This window comes from Patella vulgata, chromosome 8 (assembly GCF_932274485.2).
Source record: "Patella vulgata chromosome 8, xgPatVulg1.2, whole genome shotgun sequence".
Taxonomy (NCBI): domain Eukaryota; kingdom Metazoa; phylum Mollusca; class Gastropoda; family Patellidae; genus Patella; species Patella vulgata.
This window is the reverse complement of record NC_065886.2, coordinates 54116008-54128796: the sequence shown is the minus strand read 5'-3', so window position 1 is coordinate 54128796 and position 12789 is coordinate 54116008. Positions and strand designations below refer to the sequence as shown.

The window sequence follows — 12789 nt, the reverse complement described above, 5'->3', positions numbered from 1 at the left end:
TTGAAGATGTGAATCAGATTATTTTCCTCTATACTGAAAGATAAAATAAAATATATATCATAGAATAAGAACTCTGTAATTTTTATATTGTTATGGTATCAGGTATACACAGGTATTCATCTACCTTTTATGATATTCTAGAAAATCAAAATTATCTGGTCCAAACTCCCTCACTGTGATACTTTCAACAACAATTTAAACACTAGTATAATGGTTGGGATACATCAAATAGTTATTCTTTTTATGTCTTCAAAAAGGTTTTTTAACCCTTAAAACGATAACAGTAAGGAGGGGGAGGGGTTATTTGACCATCAAAAAAATCGATATTACTGGTATTACTGGAATTGTTATAATGCGCAGGGTTAGGGTTAGGGGAACAATTTTCCTGTGAGCTAAAAGAGTATGATGGAAAGTAGACGAATTCTGAGATATAAAAATGCTATAACATTTAAATATTTTTTACAAAATGAGTTGATAAAACAATTGTAATAAAAATCTAATATCTATTTCTTACGTCTGTAAACACTGCCTTGTATTCGGCTTTGGTTACTGATCCATTGCCTGTAATTAAATACAGATCATATCAAAATGAAGTTTCTAGATATCACTAATTTAAAGCGAGACTTCCGGTATAAAACTAAATTAAAATACAATTATTAAAATAATATATGGATTTACTAGATTTGTTCGTGATTCCAATCGAACAGCCGTCAAATGAAGTAAAATGGCAATTTCTGGCCATTCCTGCTTCTATTCCTACTTGATCCTTGAACGGGAAGATATCGACTCATCTATTATATTATAAATTGAAAACAAGTATAGCGACTGTTTAGAGCGTTAACTTTTTAATATTTAATTATTTCTGTAGGTAATGTTTCTGATTATTAGACTGAAGATTAGAAGTAGGTATGGTTAGATACCACTGGACCTCTGTTATTATTGAAGTAACAAACTTACCATTGCCATCCAATTCATCGAACTTGCTTCGTAATTCAGCCGCATCCACTTTTCCATCCCCATTTGAATCGTATTTTTTTATTATAGCTTTGGCGTCAGCTGTGCTACCTTAAGAAAGAGCATCGAGAGTATCTTGAGACACATAGTTTAGCGGATAGATTGTAGGCTCGGGTGGTTGAGTGTGCTTTAGGACATAAGATCTACCACTGACACAAATGGCGTGGTTTCGATTCTAATCTTGAACGCGACACACAGTAGTGTCGCCTGTTAAAGCTCATATGTTATTGCCGAAATGACCTAGTTTGTGTCGACTGGACGTTAGACCACCCTCTCTATGTTAGTCCCGAAATGACCTAGTTAATTCATATATTTACAGTAGGCCAACATGACGTGCTGGTACATGGAAATGGTTTCAGGAACAGTAACTATGAACATGATGTTGATATATTTCTGAGGTAACGACTCTAATCTATCACGTGGGATGATAAACTCCATTTTGTGCGTCATTAAAGTCACAATTATTTCAAGTAGAAATAGTACATACCATCCAAATTATTGAAAAAAGCTTCAAATTCTTCGTATACCAATTTCTTGTTACTATTTGTGTCAACATCTGAGAATTCCTGGCCAAAACTGCAACTATATACAGAAAATGTACTCATATTATCATCTTGGTAAAAAAAAAAAGCACCATTTATTAAATTTTCATCTATTTTTAATATTATTAGAGATTACTAATGGTTGTAGAATAAACTAAATAGGGTGTCGCAATAATATCTTGTTGTAAAGTAAAGGTGACGTCGCAATAATATCTTGTTGTAAAGTAAACTAAAGGTGACGTCGCAATCAAATATTGTTTTGCAGTAGTAAACATAAAACACGTTACCTGACAAGAACCAGAGAAAACACAATAACTGTAATTATGGTACTCATCTTGATCTTTAACTGAAAATATAAAATATATAATGATATGAACTAAGGAGAATTCATTCAAATCATGACAAATACACAATGAATACAATAAATTAAACCCGGCATTGTTTAAATATCCGATAATGTCAAAACGTCCGATTGTTCTAAACAAACATTTTGTACAAAAACCGAATTGTTCGGTTCGAAGATTTACTGAAACTAACCGAATCCGTCCCACGATGCTTTTAAAACTACTTCTTACTGACGTCATAAAAAATAAATGTGTAGAATTATTAAGAAGACGGAGCTTGGCTAGAATAGATTGTTATTTATGGTTGGTCAGACAGAAGAATCATACAGCTACAGGATTAGCTAATATAGAAATAATTGATGTACAATTTTTTTAGAAACTACTTAGATTAATTATTTATTAGTAAAGTGATTAAATCTATTATATATGATACATAATCGTATAAATAAACAACTTTAAAATTGGGGGGTATTGGACCAAAACACATTACGGTCATGCTCGTATGATCGACTTTACGGCTTTCTGTTCTATAATTACCCACCCTGATCTGAAAACCTTGTGAACGCAACAGTGACAACAGTTTAAAGTAAGGGGGTAGGATTAGATGCATCCTACAGATATTCACCATTTTAGCTGATGTGTGGGCGTATTTCCTGCACGACCTACATATTCACACATGTTATAAAACGCATATTACCCCAAAGGTATCAGTTCTTTAATGTTAATTGATTAATTAATAACTGAAAAATTCACCCAATTTTTTGCGAGATAAAGCAGCCCTTATCGTTTATGCTGATGAAAGTAATCTTCAGTACAAAATAGATCTCTGCCTTATACATATTCCACAAACGCAGGAATGTATGATCCATTTCATTATAATCAAAACGGTACTTTACCAGATTGCTGTACCCATCCCACCCCACCCCGACCAAACAATAAATATAGCTTACCTATGAAGTATCTGTTTACAATCTGCCTTGAATCAGTGATTTGAATAGCATAGCGATGGTACCTTCTTTATATAGGCTACAAGAGATGAGTCACGGGTAGTAATAATTGAACACGTATTTTATCATATCATGGTCTACTGGATAAAGTCATTAGTCACAGGCAGTAACAGGTGAACACGTATTTGGGTTTTTTTTTAAAAAAAAACTTTATTAACAATAACCTTTCGTATTAAACACGGTTCAGCAGGAATATATGCTGAAAGTTTATAAAATATGTCAGCAGATCAATACATCACGTGCAGACGTTTTAATTCTATTACATATATTAATCAATAATTTTAGTAATACGTAGTTTGGAGACAATCATATAAGCATTATAATATTCTATTAATAAAACTATTTTCTTTTTTTTCAGAAAATTATCCCGTAGTTTAATTCTTCGGTAAGGGTTTTAAGAAATCAATTATTTTTTTTTTAGTTTTTTGATCAGATATGTAATAAATTTTGTAAATGAAACAATGATTAACAAGTAATTTAATTCAAAGTAATTTGTATCGTATTCTTTGAAACCCAACACAAGATCTTTTATATGGAAGCCCGAACAGCTCTTTATTTAGTGTTCTTAGTTCTTAATTCTTAATTCATAGTTCTTAATTCTTATTTCTTCATTTGTTGTCGTATTTCGACATTTGTACACTTAAATTAACATTTGTATCTTAAAATAACATGTTCCGGCTCGATGAATTTCGAGAAATGATTTTGAAGAAATGTTTTTGAAGAAATGTTTTGCATGATTTGTATTTGGGAATTTGTTTTTCGAGATTTGTTTTTCGTTGTATGTCTGTGATGAAATGTAAATGTAGATTATTTATTTTGATTTACTAAAATAAATTTTATCTTTATAATAAAATACAATTAAATTAAACAAAAATGCATTTTACAACACAAATTTCTGATTTGTAAAACAAATATTGATTTCAAGATACAAATGTTAATTTAAGTGAAAAAATTTCGAAATACGACAACAAATGAAGAAATACGAATTAAGGACTATGAATTAAGAATTAAGAAAACTGAATAAAGAGCTGTTTTGTCTTCCATACTTTTCAATGTTAGTGGTTTATCGGTGTGTAGTTTTGATAGGAGATGACATATTTTTTCCCATAATAGTTTAAGATATTTACAATTTACAAAATAACGATCATAGTTTTCTTCTACTGAACAGAAGTTGCAAAGGATGCCATCGCTAATCTTCCATTTGCATAATAAATTTTGATTTGGAATAATACATTGAAGGAGTTTCCATCTAAATATTTTTAAGTCATTGTCTGCTAAAAACTTAAATATAAAAGTATATATATAGGATAGGTACAGACTGTTTTTCTTTTTGAAGTATCGCAAGCAATAATTTATTCCAGTTGGTTTTATAAATTTATAATCAACCAGTGAATTGTATAATTTCCTTGAAGTTATTTCCATATGTTCCACTTCCTTTCCCTTCCAAGTTTTAGACGAGTTTTATGTATACATAATTTACTTTTATAAGCGCATTCAATGGAGATAATTTCTAGCCATTTTGGGGGTAAATAGAAAATCTCCTACGAGTCTTTTTTGATATCAAAAAATATCAACACAAGTCGATAAAGTAAAAAACGAGGCTATGTTACAACCCCTATTGTAATAACAATCCCTATTGTAATAATAACCCATATTGTAATAAATGTAATAATTGTAATAAAATTTCAATTAACCCCTATTGTAATATCAACCCCTATTGTAATAAATGTAATAATTGTAATAAAATTTTACTTAATCCCAATTGTAATATCAACCCCTATTGTAATAATTGTAATTAATGTATTTTACCACACAATAAATTTAAAAGTCTATGGATTTTGATAACCATTTGAATATCAATATATAAGAGAGAGAGAGAGAGAGAGAAAAATAGGGTTTAACGTCCACTCGACACAAACTAGGTCATTTCGGGACTAACACATGGTTCAACTTTATTTCAATAATTCGCTTGCGCGTAGGGGTCTTTAGCAGTGGGAGGAAACCGGAGGACCCGGAGAAAACCCACGAGGTTGGACAGGCGACCCTACTCCTTGTCACGTACAACCGGGGAATCGAAACCCCGCCAGTTGACTCAATGACAGACCGTATGATACAGCGTGCTAACCATTCGGCCATCCACCCCCCCTCCCCCAATATATAAAAGTACTGGTATGAATTTATACTGTATAGACTATTATGAAATAAAACCTCATCGAAATCATGTCTCAAAGCCTTTTGGGGAATTAATAAAATGGAAAGTCAACCCCTATTGTAATCAATGGTATTTTAAATAAAAACGTGAAGTAGGTTCTCTGAAAGATCGGTCGTCTGGTGATTTTGAACATATTTTCCGTATGCATATCGGATAAAATAATCGCCCTGATTGCATTATTTATTACAATAGGGGTTAATATTACAATAGGGGTTACACGGTACAACCCCTATTGACATAACATTTCTGTCAACCCCTATTGTAATAATTGTAATAAATGTGTTTTGCCATGTCAATAAAATCGACACCTAACTTTAAATGTCTATGGATTTTGATCACTATATCCGTATCAATATATGTGACAATCAATGTCTACAATCAGGCAATGTGTACAATGCCTGAAATATACCAGTCAATGTGTACATTGCCGGGTTAGGGTTAGGGTTACAAAGGCATTGTACACATTGCCGGATTGTAGACATTGACTGTACATATATAAGATAATGGTATGCCTTTATACCGTATAGAATATTATGATACAAAACCACTGAAAACATGTCTCAAAACCGTATGGAGAATTATTAAAATTAAATGTCAACCCCTATTGTAATCAATGAAATTTAAATAAATGTAAAGAATGTTCTCTGAAAATTTTGTCGTCTGAGGATTTTGAACATCTTTTCCATATGCATATCAGATAAAATAATCCCCCTGATGTTTAAATCCTCCTCTACAGTTAGACACATTTATTAATTACAATTTAATTTTAGTAATTCTCCAAATGTAATAAATGTGTCTAAGTGTAGTGAAGGATTTTTAAAAAAAATGCTATCAGGAGGAAGATATTTTATCTGATATGCACACGGCAAAGATGTTCAAAATCCTCAGACGACAGATAGTTTAGAGAACATACTTTACGTTTATTTAAATATCATTGATTACAATAGGGGTTGACATTCCATTTTAATAATTTCTCAAAACTCATTAACGGCTTTTAATCATGTTTTCGGTTGCGTTGTTTCATAATATTCTATGCAGTATACCATTACTCCTATATATTGATATTCAAAGTCCATAGTTTTTTAAATTTAGATGTCGAATTTATTGTATGGTAAAATATATTAATTACAATAGGAGTTGATATTACATGAGGCGGAGATTTTATTTATCACCCAATCCTATCTTACATGCACAAATATAATTATTTGCTATAGATTTCACGTTTACTGAACCTGAATACATTACGGCGTAGTGATACATCATTTTTTGACAGCAATTCAACCATTGCAAAGTCCTTTATTTTGATCCAGTGTTTCCATCAAGGTCAAATAAATAAAAATAGTTCATTTTTAATAAAAAAAAAAAGTTACTTTTAATAAAAAAAAAAAGAATGTTCTTTGAAAATAAAAAAAGTAGTTCTTTTCAACTGACCAATATCGCAGTAGATTATTAAATTTATCACATAAGCGATATCTACTGTAGAATGTATTATTGGGGGATAAACATGTTGGGGGGTGGATGGCTGAATGGTTAGCGTGCGCGCGCTGTATCATAAAGTCTGTCATTGAGTCGACTGGCGTGGTTTCGAATCCCCGGTTGTACGTGGCAATGAGTAGGGTCGCCTGTCCAACCTCGTGGGTTTTCTCCGGGGCCTCCGGTTTCCTCCCACTGCTAAAGACCCCTACACGCAAGCGAATTATATAAATGACCTAGTTTGTGTCGAGTGGACGTTAAACCCCATTTCTCACCTCTTTCCGATAAACATGTTTTAATCGTATTGAATTCTGGTATCCAGTTGGATTTGTTCTGTTGTTTGTTCATAATAATTTCTAGTGAAATTTGGTTTTTATCATCAAGAATATCATTTAGATGAATTATTTTACTATTGATCCAATTTTCGTAAATTAGACTTTCCAAGTTTATTATAAAATTTTAATGATATAATCTTCCAATTAGCGCAATTTCGATCTAACCATTCAGCCCCCCCCCCCCTCGTAAATTAGTCTTTCCAAGTTTATTATGATATTTTAATGATATAATCTTCCAATTAGCGCAATTTCGATCTAATAATCTTTTGGCCCATATTGCCTTTAATGAATTAAAGTAACTTTCAATGTCAATCATATTTATTTCACCATTTTCATATTTACCAATTAATGTAGCTCTCTTTATTTTCTAATTTTTACTATTCAACAAAACCTCAAAGCAAGATATTTCTATTTCTTTTAGATCATCTTTGGGTGCAACACAGGCGCATGCCAAAAACGTGAATATTGGCATTATAATAGTCTTGATAATAAAAATTCTCGCTATCATAGTTAATTTTCGTTTCTGCCAATCGCAATCTGGTTAAAACAACAGATCCTATTTCGTTTCGTTTTTTATAGCTCAAAATTTCCCTTTACTTGTCTTTACTATACTAGGATCTAGAAGAGTTGTTATCATAGACGTAATCCACTAGAAACATCAATGCTGATTGGTTAATCAAATGGCTGACGTCATCGGTTTAAAAGCCGTTCGTACGACCCCCTGACGCCACCTCCCAAAACAACTGGTCAGATCTTCGTGTAGTGTAGGCCATCGAAAGTATAAAAAACGAAACGAAATATAGATTTTTATTTTAACCAGATTCTGCCAATCGTTAATTATTTTTTTTTTTTTTTCATTCTTTCTATTTTGTTTTCCCAATTTAGCATCTGACATGCAAGTTTGTCTTGTCCACAATATAAACCCAACACGTTGGTTGGTTTATTGATTCAGTTTATTCCACTAATTTTATCTTTACAGTTTTTTTTTTTAGTTTACCTATCAATTTACCTTACCTTTTAATCCTGAATATGATCCAAATATTTCTATTTCATTCATTGCTAAGGATATCTCTTCCTTCGACCCCAGAAAAAGAGTTTGTCTAATTTTTATACTGTGTGTTTGGTTATCTAGTTTTATCTGTATCCCTTTTATATTTTTGTTTCCCCTTAATAGCGGAGATGACGAATAAGGGAGCCGACAAGGGACATCCTTGTCTGATACCTCTTGAAATTCTAAACTTTCAGAGATCCAAACATTATTTAAAACGCTTGTTATCGTTATTGTCCCCTTGTCTGATACCTCTTGAAATTTTAAACCTTTCAGAGATCGTTGTTGTCCACTTTTGGATAGGACTTGTAACATGTATTTCTCATGATTTCAGATGTTAATTGGTTGAATTCTGATCCCCAAAAAATTAATTTCGAAATCCAAAATGGCCGTTCAAAATTAAATTTAAGAATTCCAAACATCTGTTTAGCGTTCCTTTTTCAAGTGCAATTTTCTTCATTTGGTATTTGATATCACTAGGGTTAAAAGTTGTTTCGATATATCTAGTTATTAAGAATTTGCCCCCTAATATTAGGTCAGGAATGGTTATGCGATCCGTGTTTACAGTCCTTGTGGTATCAAATCCAGGGATGGACTGAAAAGGATTATGTTAATTTCAAGGGTCTCTGAACTGGTTCATGTTCTTGTGTACTTTAGGGTCCCCTGTTAGTCATGAATTTACGTTGCTTTTTATGAATTGTTAAGAATGCCACACGTTAAATATATGCATAAGCTAGAAACACAATAATATACCATAGAAAGTACCATTTACATACAGTTTTTCAAAAACATTTCGCGGCCGGTTGGAGAGAAACCCACTCCCCACATAGTGTGGGGACCTTTAACGGAGCAAGGATCGAGACCCCTAGTCCGCCCCTGGTATCGTATAGACCGATAGTAACCACGGGTTCATTTAAGAAAATACACATTTAAAGGATGTAAATCGCTATTCTTTGGAACCTAGAAATTGACACAAATGGGTCGCAACGCATAATATTAATGTAATATGAGTGTAGATAAACTGATTTACATTCAATCGTTTCTGTTTTTACTGTAATTTCAAATCAGTTATGTTCGGCAAAAAATACGCTAAGAGTCCGAATTGAATGGTAGTCTTTGGCGTCTGGTTTTCCAGCCTACATCGGCAGTATTCTCCTACATAGGATATGTTTAGCCTCATTCATGGAGTCACTTCATTGTGTGCCAATTTTAAAATGTTCATTTTGTCTTAAATATTGGATACCAGACTCATATACCAGTTGTTAATTTGTAACACGTTTAATATCATATCTTTCTACAAGGCTTAACAATAAATTGTTCATTAGATAAAACGGAAACATTTTCATATCTGTAAATAATATACCAATTGTTTATATGATAAGTTAAGCTCTACCGTCTAATATGGCAATTTGCAACACGTTTTAACACCATATCTTTCTACACGGCATAACAATGAATTGTTCATTGGATAAAACGGAAACATTTTTTTTTATATAACTGTACAATAATATACGAATTATCATTTTATACGGGGTATTTTTACTGATAATCAAGTAATCAAGTAATGCCTGAAATTGCAACATGTGTTGATGGCCTATCATTCCCCTCCGATTTCATGGATGGATTGAAAAGGAGTATGCGTGTTTGCGTAGTCATGAATTTACGTCGTTTTTGATGAATTGTTAAGATATAACCTAAAAACACCAGAGCATACTTTAGAAAGCACCCAGGGGCGTACATAACGATTTTGTATGGGGGGGGGGGGTAGCCAAACTGCGACCGACTGATGCACATACCCCTAAGCTGGGAATAGGGGTGGGGATGGGGGCGGTTCCAAATCTAGGGCGCCATCCACAATCCCACCCCACGATGAATGTCAACAAAATACTGATAGAACATACATATAGATAGTATTGTATAATTATATAGTTGTTCGCCGATTGTTGTCTCGAAGGAAAACAGTTTTATTTATTTATGTTGACATAAAGTTTATGTCATATATGATGATTGTGCCTATAACACCGAGCAGCTTGAGAAAATTTTGAAAAATTGAGTCAATGTTCTGGCATTTGTGGTTATTGGTGGGAGAAATTCTTGTGACGAGAGGACCAGAAATGTGAGTCAATGGGACAGAATCTCGAGATCTGCCCCTGTCAATTCCGCCTGTTTTGCAAGAGTTGACATAACATTTGTACAGTCTGACGCCCCACGACCCACACACCAGTGGTACTACTAATATAACTAGGCAGTTCACTATAACCATGAATATGATAGTGAGGAGACTGTATAAGACAACAGAGGAGTGGAAGAATGATGTTATAATGGAATCGAGAGTCGCCAGCGCGAAAAAATTTCAAATATGTAACCGATCTTTTAATATTTTGGGACTGGGTCTGAAAATTTTAGTCAGTGTCATGGCAAATGGAACCAAATTCTCGTTAACGAGAGGATAAGAAATGGCCAGAATCTCGAGGCATATCTGTCAATTTCGCCTGTTTTGTGAGAATAGAAATAACAATTCTACAGTCTGTCGACCCACGACCCACTCACTACTGGTACATGGTGATTTACTGTAACTGTGAATATGTTAGTGATGAGATAGTATAAGAAAGATGAGTTGAAGAATGATGACATAATGGAATTGAGCGCCGATATGTAACTGAGCTTTTAATTTTTGAGGGCACTTTATCTCAATGCTGTGCTTCCTTGGTCTCTGAAATGCCCTGGACTTTGGGAAGAGATTTTGCAGAATTCTGATGGTCAGAAAACACTTACAACATGAGTAAAATATGTTTCAATTTCTCCTGGGATTGAATACGCAACAAGTAAAAATTCTTAAGTGCAATAGATCGCCTTAAAATTTCATAATTTAAAGATTTTTTTACGTATTTCGGAAACAAGCTATACTTCCGATAACTTCTTACCAACTGTTCGACTAATATTATTCGTATGACAATCAAGAATATATTTTGAAATATCAAAATCTTCGTAACAAGCTCTCTCAATTTCTTAGACCAACATACCCATAACAGGGATTTTTTTTTCAAACATGACAAGTTAGCTAGGTTATCTTATACTATACCGTTGCAATTTAGGTGCACGGATTCACACAAAATTATTCCCTTCTATTTTGGCATTGTTTGTTTACCTCATTAATTCATTTAGTCTGAGACCGACTGCGGTGAGCACTTTGTTTGAGATCGACTATTTTTTTACCATGGGGGAAAATATTTCTTAGAACAACATCCTCACAACCGAATAAGCAGACATGACAAGCAGACATGGTTATTTTATACTATAGTTTTATGTTACGTATGCATAATTTTGAGACTGCACTTGTTTTGACACCGACTATTTTTCTCCCTGGGGGAAATTTTGTTCTTAGACCAACATACTCACAACAGAATCAGAGTGAAACACAACATTTTTTCAAACATGATAAGTTGACAAGGTTATTTTATACTAAAGTTTTGCGTGAGTCGCGTGACGTATGTAGTGAGCACTTATTTTGATACCGACTGCTCTTATTTTGCGACCGACTGCACCATTTACATTTGGAAAAGAAATTTTGAGCCTGGAGGGTACCCCCTCGTTTCCCTAGTATTACCGTGGCAATTGCACGAACTTGTGAAATGAATAACATACAGAAACGAACCTGTGTTTACTACCGGTATATAGATTATACCAGATACGGACCGGAGACCGAAAGGTACCTGAACCTAGCCTCGCGAGGGGTTCCCACTCTATGGGGGTCTGGTGTGGTCCTCTCCTCCCCGGCGTGAAATTTCTTTTGAAAAACTGACTGTAAATTTATGTTTTCTATAGTTTGCCCTGGTGTTTCTAGCTTACGCCAGATTTGATGTGTGACAATTTTATCGGAAATTAACTTTTGAACCCAATATTGAATTCAGTAATCCCGAAAAAGTTATTTTATGAGCAACATCTACACGAACAAAAATCGCAATTTGGATTCTATTTGGATGTCGTTTTAAATTTACACCATGTTGGCTGAGTGTTTGGGTAGAAACTGAACTCAGCGACCTCAAAACCCTTACATAAGATACATTACAAGCCATATCCAACGGAAACAAATGACGATTAAATAAAATTCCTCCATTTTGGATTTCATTTTTAATTTCTGCCATCATAGATTCTCGAAATTGATATTTGAGATAAAAATTGAACCCAGCGTCATCGACAACCACATAAATAACATGCTACAAGTCATATCCATTATTAAAATCCGCCATTTTTGAGTCAATTTTGAATTACTGCCATGCTGGATTTTCGAAATTTATCTTTAAATTCAGAGACATCAAAAACCATATAAGGCACAGTAAAGGTCATATCTTACGATATTTTAATACGAATAATTAAACTTCCGCCGTTTTGGATTTATTTTTGCGGCTGTTTTAGGTAGTATAGATTTTAGTTAATCTAGCCTAGCTGTGGTCTTGAGATTAGATAATTCTTGTCAGGGATACTCTGGCAATTACATAGCTCGGTCAGGGGTACTCCACCACTAGAAATGTCTGTTAGAGTGTTTTTTAATACCGGAAGATGTACGGTACATTGCTGTCCGATTTTCATGTGCTACATTGCTGTACGATTTTTTCATGTGATACAATTTTGAGCTATCTAGTCTAGTTGGGGGGCATGGCGTTTTGGGCATGGAATACCACACCCACCACCATAAACCCGACAGACTTACATTCTGATGATACCAGATATAAATGCATTGATACCATATAGGCGACAATTGGTACACCTGTCAGCCGGGTTCACCACCCTGGGCTTCTTGTCTATATTCTCCT

At 33.7% G+C, this 12789-nt stretch overlaps 1 long non-coding RNA gene across 1 annotated transcript; it reads right to left on the bottom strand.

Moving 5' to 3' along the window:
* Window positions 1-514: 514 nt before the first annotated feature.
* Window positions 515-2908, bottom strand: LOC126829972 (uncharacterized). Its single transcript, XR_007683622.1, has 5 exons — window positions 2851-2908; window positions 1844-1902; window positions 1502-1596; window positions 958-1065; window positions 515-561 (listed from the first exon to the last, which is right to left on the bottom strand). It is a non-coding gene; the product is annotated as an uncharacterized LOC126829972 (long non-coding RNA).
* Window positions 2909-12789: the final 9881 nt, after the last annotated feature.